The following is a 9500-nucleotide window of genomic DNA, read 5'->3' as shown; positions in this document are numbered from 1 at the left end:
AGGGTCGCCACTTGATATCAGGCAGTCTGTCGGAGTGAACTGAACTGAACTTTTGTTCATTTCTAATTCTGGAGAGAAGAGATACGAGTCTTGCTAGGTAAACATCCTTGACAGCCACCTGCATGTGAAACCAGACCTTTTCTCCTCTCCTCCTCATCTGCTCCCTTAATCTCTGCTGACCTTTGTCAGCATCGTGGCCACAAGTCAACTAGCCGACCACATAACACACAGTCTTTGTTTCAAATTAGACTTTTTTTCAGCGTTAGCTGTGGTTTTTGGCAAGATTGGACCTTTGAAATCATCCACGCAACCTTTTAAAGTTGTTTGTGATCAGCTGTGGGGGCAGGAGGGGGTGGACAATGACCCTTAATGAAAAAAAAAAAAACTCCCAGGCTGCTCCGGCAATAAACTAACATCAGGCCCGTCTCAAGGGGGGTTCTTATTTACATACAATATATAAAAAGACATTCATAAAACCATTTTTAGATTCAAAACATGCTCGAGTTTAACCAGGTTTTCTTTTCATGCACTTGTGCTGAAACTTATAAGTGCATTGTCTGAATAATCATTCAGATTACCTTGAAGACACTTTGATCAGATCTAATTTGTTGATGAGTTCTTTAAAAAGCAAACCAATAAAAACTTCTGCGTCTGACCTTCTTCTGCCTTTGTGGATTGTTTAAGTGTTTAAAGGCGCTGCAGTGGATTTAAGGGGCACTGCCCTTTTGGTCATGTTTTCTTCTGCAAAACAACTTCCAGCAATTTGTAAAGAAAATAATTGTACCGATGACTACTAAAGTACAGACTGGTTGATTCCATAAAAGATGCCTCTGTCTTAGTTAGAATTTTTAGTTAGACTTTGTGCAACTTTTAGACAACTAAAATTATTGAGTGATTATGAATTTCCTACTAGTTTGGCCATCCACCACCTGAAATAAAGTCAACTCCATTGAAGTCAGCTTTCTTCTGATTGGCTGCCACTTGCAAACAGAAGGGTTCAACAGCAGGTTGGTGAGCGTGCTGTGCCTGAGATGACCATATTAAGCACATCGCCTTGCAGATTTGCTAATGCTCATTATTTGAAATGCTGGCCATGGCTAATTTATGCATCCTTGTACTTTATGTATAAGATAATAGGTCTACTTTAAGTATCAATTAAGCTATTATTTTGGTTCCCTGTCATTAAAAAAGTGCCCTGGCCACATTTTCACCCTTTTAGCTGAAAACATATGGCCTCTTGTATGAGTTTGGTTCCTCTGTTTTTGTCACTTTAAGATTATATTTGTTTCTCTCCTCTAAACCTGTTAAAGCAATGAAAATGAACACAAATATGGTGTATGGCCTGGTCTTCTGATTCAACCACTGAGCTGCTCTCCACAGAAGGATTACCACTGTGTACATGTCATTAGGCACCCTTTACAAAGTCACATCCAGTATGTCCATGCCTTTTACATCTGACTCCTTATAAACACAAGTGAGCTAAAGCTTGGGTAATTGCTGGGAACCTCTATGCAGTGACCCTGGGCACACATTCCATACATGGTGCCCTTCAATAGGAGGGCTATTAAACACATTTTACTGCTATGTGTGTGTGTGGTTTTTTTTGGAGGTCTTTTGTTCTCCTACAGTCCAGCCCCTGTACTTGGCAGTTCATCTGAGAGACTGAGGGCAGATCTCTTGACGCAGCGCTGACAGATCCGCCTGTTCTGGACCGCGGTTGACGATGAGAGAGAAGACGAGAGGAAAGGAGAGAGAAGATGAAGAGAGAAAGCGAGAGGTGAAAGTGAAGAATGGAGGGAAGGAGAACACAGAGGAAGCGGTGCTTCAGATCCTCCGGGGGCTGGGCCTCACACAACGCAGACCCTCTGCGCTCTCCTCCTTGCCTCTTTGCCTCCTGCACCTCCATAGCTCTGTCACTCAGGACTAGACGATTTCATTTTAATAAGGCTAATCCCTCCTAGAGGTAAGCTGCTCATCACCTCTCTCCCTCCCCGCTCCTCCAGGAGAGAGCGGTCTCCTTTCAGAGCGAGGACAGGATGAGAGTTTGCTCTGCTTGACAGATAGAGAGAAAAAAATGTGAAAGGTGAGACTGAAAAGAGGCCCTGACAGCAGCTGTGCTCGGACTCAGTAAGAAGATTTGGGCCCCACTGGTTTGATAAAGTTGCAGGTGGCACACCTTTAATAGTGGTGCATGCTCCGAGTAGCCTTTAACATCACTCTGATATGAAGCACGGCGATAACTTTGATCCATGCAGAGGAAGTGGAGTGATACAGTTGGTATTTTAGTGTATGCTATCATCTTCCTCCTGTCAGCAGAGCACTCTCCAGCTGTCAGCAGTAAAATTTAGTTCCCCTGCTGCTTGAGGTGATGTCTGTAGGGAGGTTATAAGGTTTTTGATGTCTCCTTAATGCTGACCACCTGCCACTATGGCCCCTTGTTGTTGAAATAGTTAGGCATTTTGGGAAAATGCACTTTTTTTGCCACAGACATTTTTAAATAAGAAGCTACAGTCAGAAGTCCCTACAAATGTCTAACCTGGTTTGGTCCAAAGATAATAAATGTGAATCCATCATCTATAAGAAAAGTAATCATTATATATTTATGGCATGGGTTAAAAAACAAACAAACTGCACTTCAGCTATAAGGGGCTAACTCTGAGCTTGGCTACCCTGTTTATTATTTTGTCCTAAGCTAAGCTAACTAGTTGCATGTTGAGGTTTTGCAGACACGTGACCTCAAATCATGTGACATTAACGTGTCCACCATTTGGGACGTGAGACAATCATGGCAACAGTCTAGGTCAATGTACAAATACAAGTTCAATTAATTTCTCATCTCACACTTGGCATGAATAGCATTGACATTATTTTACAAATAGCCTAGCCTAGCTAAAAATCTCCCCAAAACACGTTAGCTTTAGCTCAAGATAGCAAGGTTTCTGCTAGGCTAAGTGCATGTTTGGTTTGCTTTGAGGTCATTAGTAATGACAACATGTCAAAAGAAGACTCAAAGTTTTCAGGCCTTCGGGGTGTTTATTATACATTGACAGACTGACAGTTCAGATGATGGGGCTCATGGAATTGCATCTTAGGCAGGGTTATTGCCAACACAATGTTAAATGATGGTCTGAAATGACATTTCAGCATGAATAGAAATATTATGAATATTGCCTAACTAAAGTGGCTTTCTTTGAAGTGGTTGAGATGAATGTTTTTGCTGGCAGTCGCAGCAGGTTCAAGAAAAGAGTCAGAATACCCTTTCAGAGGCTTCCACGGCAGAGCATGAGGAGTACTTCACAAGAGGACACAAGTAAGGACACATTTAAAGGTCGAAACATTCACAACGACAAAATACAAGCCAAAATGAAACTGCATTTAACAAAATATATTTTAAAACATGAAGGAATGTGAAAGTAGCTGTTAAAGGAGGAGAGGCATTGTAGATGCTGAAGAGGGGGCACTAGTCTATCGTAGAACAGTGAGGAGTGGATAACTCAATGACTAATTTTAAAGCATTTGTAAGTGATGCAGTAATCATCCCTGCATCACTTACAAATGGCCCAGATGGTGCTGCAAGGCTTCTCGTCAGGTCCTGTAAAAGGTTCTATGTGACACAGATTATGTACCGTTTACTCTGGGTTCAGTTCAGTACTGACGCTTCAGTTTAAGATTCTGTTGATCACTTTCAGACCTCTTGACGATCAAATGCCTCCCTACATCCAGTAGCTACAGTACTGAAGTCAGCCAATCAATGATTGTTGGTGATACCTAGGACATGGTTTTGGACAAAAGGAGTGCTTTTTAGTTAAATTTCTTTTTTTTTTAAATCAATTTTTACTATTTTAAGCACTATATGTACAAACTCTACTTATATACAACCCATGGCTGAAACGCTGATAGTATGTCATTGTTTTTGCTTAGGCTCTGGTATGTCAGTGGATCTTTTTTAGCACTGTCAGAAAGCTAATGTTAGCTGCATTAGTAGCCATAGTCATGCATATCAGCTAGTTAGCTAAAACACCCTACTTGGGGCTTTCTGAATTATCCAGGTTCCACTGTAATACTACAGACAGTGAAAAGGCTTTAGAGCTTGATTTATAGAAATACAGCTGCAACTGTCAGATACACTGAAAAACTTTCTACAATGGTAATGTTTCATGTTAACATGCTAAAATAGTACATCCACTGCTATATTGGGTTAATGTGACCTTTGAATTAAATGCTCAAGTTTTTAGTTTTGTAGCTTAATAAAAAAAAGATGTTCTGGCCCCTAACCTGCTAAGATTAGCCAATCCCAACACAGTGCAGATTTTGGTTATTTCTCAGTATTTTAGTAGCAGGCATAAAGGGGATATCTTCACAAAACATAGTTTCAATGGACAGACATGCTTATTTTCCCCTCTAGAGTGGTGGACTTAAATGCACTGTACCTTCACCGGCTGAACATTAGCAGGTTAACATTGTGAATCTTCTACCACTAGCTTCTCTGTTTAGCTTAAAGTAGAAACAGAACTTAAGACTTATAAGTTTACTGAAAGGTTTATTGGATGACCTACCATCTAATGATCCCATTGATGAAATTGTATTTAAAATATAGCTCACACTGGTGTCCCGGATGCTATAATTGAGGCCAAAGATATTTCTCTAATTAGATAAAGCTGCGAACAACAATCCTTTAAACAGCTGCAATCGAAAACTGGATTGAATAAATACATTTCTTTTTCTTGAGTGCATACAGGACATTATAAAACCACTCTCACACACACACACACACACACACACACACACACACACTCTACATGTTGCTGTAGACAACAGAAGGCGCTGGTAAAATGACTAGGATCCAAAGTGTTGAGAGCTTTGAAATTAGAAAATGAAAAGGAGTCAAGAGGGAGCATTCCACAGCACTGCCCTGGTCACCTGATCTCTTATGAGGTCAAGGGTCAACTAATGAAACCTACCTCCAGCTTAGCAGAGGCTTTAAAGAGAAACAGCGGCATGGTTTACAGAAAGAAAGCCCAGCAGTTTACCTGGGGATACTTTTAGCAATTGCACAGCTGCTTTGAGATTAAACAGAATTCTGATTTGCTTGTGTCTCAAGTCGGAGAAATTCTGTTTCAGTCAATTAAATGTTTTCTTTATCTCACAGGCAAATGTGGCTTTCTCTCTCAACCGTCCTTTTCTCCAGCTCTGCCTCTTTTAATATCTTTTAACCCTTCTTGTCGTCCTGTATGATCCTCCTCTGCAGCTGGGGTCCGACTCGGATGACCGTGTGTGAAATCTGCAGGATGCCCCCCATGTTGGGAGATTTGTGGATGCAGGCCCTCACATGTCCCTCCCAACACCCCAATCTACCCAACACCCTCCGGAGCAAAAACAGATAGGAGGCCAAACAGAACAATGCCAAAGCAATGGCTTAATTCGCCTGGCCAGATTTACAGCCCCTCCTGCACAGCACCTGCACTCATTGTATCCCAGGACTTGGCTTAAGAACTTTGATGAACTGGTAATAAAAACTGGACTACGGGCAATCCACTCTGTATAGACACCCCCCCATACTCCCCCCTTTAGTTAAAGATCGCTTTTTATGTTTGGGAAATCTCTTGGGACTTAGATGAAGAAGTCAAGTGAGGAAAAGCTGACATCATGAATACCCTTCATGCCACTTGGTTTATGGCCGTGCTGCTGACTATTGTAGCGAATGCTCTAAAGAGGACAAATGCTGAGCAGTAGAGCTTACCCTGCAAACATCTCTATGTACGTCTGCAGAACCTCAAATGCCGCAAATGTTTACATAGGACATAAGCCTACTCAATTGCACAACATTCTTTGCATCAGCCATTACAATAATAACTAGCCAGCAAGTGTAAAGGCAATGCTGGTTTGCAGAAGGCACATTCCTCTGCTGCTTGCTGGGCTGGCAGAAAAGTGAGAGGCTCTGCAGAGGAAAGGGGGGACTGCGAAAGAGAATTCCCAGAGAGGTTTGAGGAGGACGCGACTTGAGAGCAGAGCCCCCTTTTGTCATGGGACCTTGTTGGTGCCTCAGGGGCCATATGGACGCCTGTCGCTGTGCACCCTCACATCAGCCCATTCTTCACCCTCCTCCACCCCCTTCGCTCCGTGACAGGACCGTCCATGTGAATGAGTCATGGCCAGGGTGAAGTCGACCCCGGTTCACTTCTGCTAAGGAGAATCGTCTCTGTTTTTCATCTTTCTCTCCTCTTTAACAGTCTCCTTCCCCCTCTCCCCCCTGAATTCAACCATTCGTGCTTGTGTTGTTCATTGATTCTCTCAACCCTCGCACTCTCTCTTTCCTTTTGAGGCATCTTGAACACAGTGTGAAAACTTGGCAATAGACAGCTGCCCCTATAGCCCCCTCCTTCTCTGTCCCTCCGGCCTCTTTTCTGGCAGAACACCGGCTGTCAATTTGTGACTATAGGTTTGCGGCGCTGCTCTGACCTGTGGTGGACCCAGCGCTCTGAGGCGTCCTCATTTTATCCCCATGAAGGAGCGAAACTAATGGAGTCCAGAAAGCTGCAGAGGTACTCCTTGCAAGATACTGCAAAGGAAACGACATTCTCATAAATGTTGTGAACAATGGGGGAGGATTCGACGTTTAATTTAGCTTTTCTTGTGATTTCCATAGCCCTTGACCATTTTGGAATCAAACACAACTGGCAAAAGTTTCATAACCTAATACAAATTAATTGTAAAATTATTTTAACTGCTTATTTCCAATGCTTTTAACTAGGATTTGCCTTCCATCATGTGTCTTTTTTTAACATTAAATTTCTTATACGAGATTCCTCAAGCTTTATCACTTTTAGCAAAAGACTATGTAAAAAACTGAGTTAGCATCTGGGTAAAAGTAAAGTAAAGTCAATGCCATCTTCTTCATCACTGCGTTCTGTCTTAATGACGAGCAGGGGGCGACTCCTCTTGTTGCAGTAAATTGCACAGATATTTATGGGGAAAATCCCTTTACTGAGTCTATGAACTCAGTAAACTCTTTGTTGATCAGTCTTTGGCCTTAGTTGCTATCTTTAAATGACTGAGTTGTGTTATGTTAAATATAACTTTATTCTTTAAGTCATGGTCCACATGTATTTATTGCACACTGAGAAAAATCTGAATATCAGGCTTTTTTCCAGCATTTCAGAAACACCATGTATCCATATACATGGCAGAGAGCACAGAGGACACAGTTTGTTTGTCGTTAGTCAAGTCGAATGGTCTGATCACCAATGCCCTGTTTGTATGACAGACATTCAAGTATTCCACAGTCCCATTTGACTTTTGAACAGTTTGGTATACAGAGGAGTTCATGGTTGACTTAAAGACTGCAAACAAGTGTAAATCATAACACATCCATCACCATGCTTGGTTGGTATGACGTGTTCACGCTGATATGCTGTGTTTGGTTTTCTCCAGACATGGTGCTGTGCATTATGGCCAGAACTCTACATTTTTGTCTCATCTGTCCAAAGGACATTGTTCCAGAAGTTTTGTGATTTGCTCATATACAACTTTGCAATAAAGGTGGTCACACTTGCTGATAATCAGTTAATTAAGTGCCGTGTTATTAGCAGCACCTGGCTGACTTACCCTCTTAGATCCTATGGAAGCAGTAAGGGTGGACTTAATTTCTCACAAGTGTGCAGAATCCCAAGAAAACTTTCTTTTTTACGTGACAGTATATCCAACTTTCCCTCACTCACTTTGATCTAGAATCTCACGTCTTTTACATGGTGAAGCACTTTTTAACGATTGCTGCAACAAAGACTAAAGTCAGTTGGGTTACAGATTACACTCATCAGTAATGACTACAATCAGAGTTCTGACACAATTCTAAGATGTAGTGAATTTAAAAAACAAACAAACTTTAAGACATTATAATGCACTATCACTGTGGCTCATTTCAGTATTATTTTTTTGAGTCATGGCTGAATGAAGCTGTGAGGACTACAGTCTAAAGGACAAAATCTCACTTCAACAGACTGTTATGTGATTCATATTTATACAGTTTTTAATCATAAAAGAAATCATTATTTGGTACTGGAAGATCATTTGGAAGTCAAATTTTCTAAACTTAATATTAAAGTCTTAATGTAGCCCATTGGATATATTAAAGATATATTTAATTTGATTTAATTCCCCATATGAAAATATTCCAAAGTTACTTATGAAAGGGAAACCAACTGTTTCCATTTTGCAAACTTATACTGTAATGTTTGGTTTCCATGTGCGCCACATTTCAGTAGCCTACTTTCTAAAATAATACACAGTTAGTAAAATCTTCTAATTCTGGTAAAAGTGTGTTACTTAAAATATTGAGCACATTCCAATTTTTAGCTGTAGAGGTGCTGTACAGTAACACACCACACTCGTGGTTCTGGTTACAACGTTTCAAGGCCACAGGTGCAGTTTCCTGCGCTCTCAAAACAGCCTTGGAAGTTCTTGGACAGCAGTTAACTAGCACATAACTACATGGCCTTTTGTGCACAAAAAAACAAACTGACAAATGATTAGAATCTTTTCACTGGAAACAATGGATTCATTCAGCGGGACCATTAGGGAGACTGCTTTAAACATAATGCTAACATCTGGCCACTGTTTAGATCAAGACGTTATTGCTGCATTAGCTGATTACTTGTGCAATGAGGGCAAGCTATACACACGATTAGCATACCATGATCTTATTACATTGTTAGCCATCCAATCCACTTGTCGGTAGAGTAGTGTTATCATTTAATTGGAGTTGTGACTCTCACCATCTGGCCAGATTATTCGGAGAATATGCTCTCTGCATATTCTTTAGGGAAATATTTATTGTTCCAGCTAGTTTTAGCTTACTGCTGTTTGGTGCTGTGCAGGCTGTGTACATGTATTCATAGATCTGCAAGAGTGCATCCTTTTTGACTGCTTTTATGCTGCCCTACTAAAATGAAGTCGGCCTTATAGCCACCAGTTCCAACTGGTTCACAGCCGTGTGAATTACTGACTTAGTAAAGACCCAGAGACACAATATTAAGCCATAATGATCACTTACAAGTCAGGATTACTGACTAACAGCTTTTGCGATAGTGACCACAGTCATTGGCTTTTTATTCAAAATTGTCCACAAAACACCAGATTCTAAATTCATTTCTTACGGCACTTACTGAAATTAAACAGCCATATAATGACTTTCTGTCAAGGTCAGATCACTTTTGTATCCTTAGGGAGTGGTGGTAAGGAGGGCACTAATGGATGGCATTACCCAGTAACTCGATCTTAGATGAATGGATGAAAATAATCTGTTGACCCTGAAGCCTGAACCCAAGGACAATGTGAATGTATACTGTAAAATCGATGTAAGTTACAAGAAATACTGCAAAAATAGGCACAAACATACGAACACTGGCAATGTGTTGAACAGTTTGAACAGGTTTCCATATTGTAAAATGTTTTCCTATTTACATTAAACTTATACAAATCAATAAATAAATGTAAGAAAAAAG

The sequence above is a fragment of the Pelmatolapia mariae genome, linkage group LG17 (genome assembly GCF_036321145.2).
Source record: "Pelmatolapia mariae isolate MD_Pm_ZW linkage group LG17, Pm_UMD_F_2, whole genome shotgun sequence".
Lineage (NCBI taxonomy): Eukaryota > Metazoa > Chordata > Actinopteri > Cichliformes > Cichlidae > Pelmatolapia > Pelmatolapia mariae.
The sequence above is the reverse complement of the archived record's forward strand: the minus strand, read 5'-3'. Positions refer to the sequence as shown.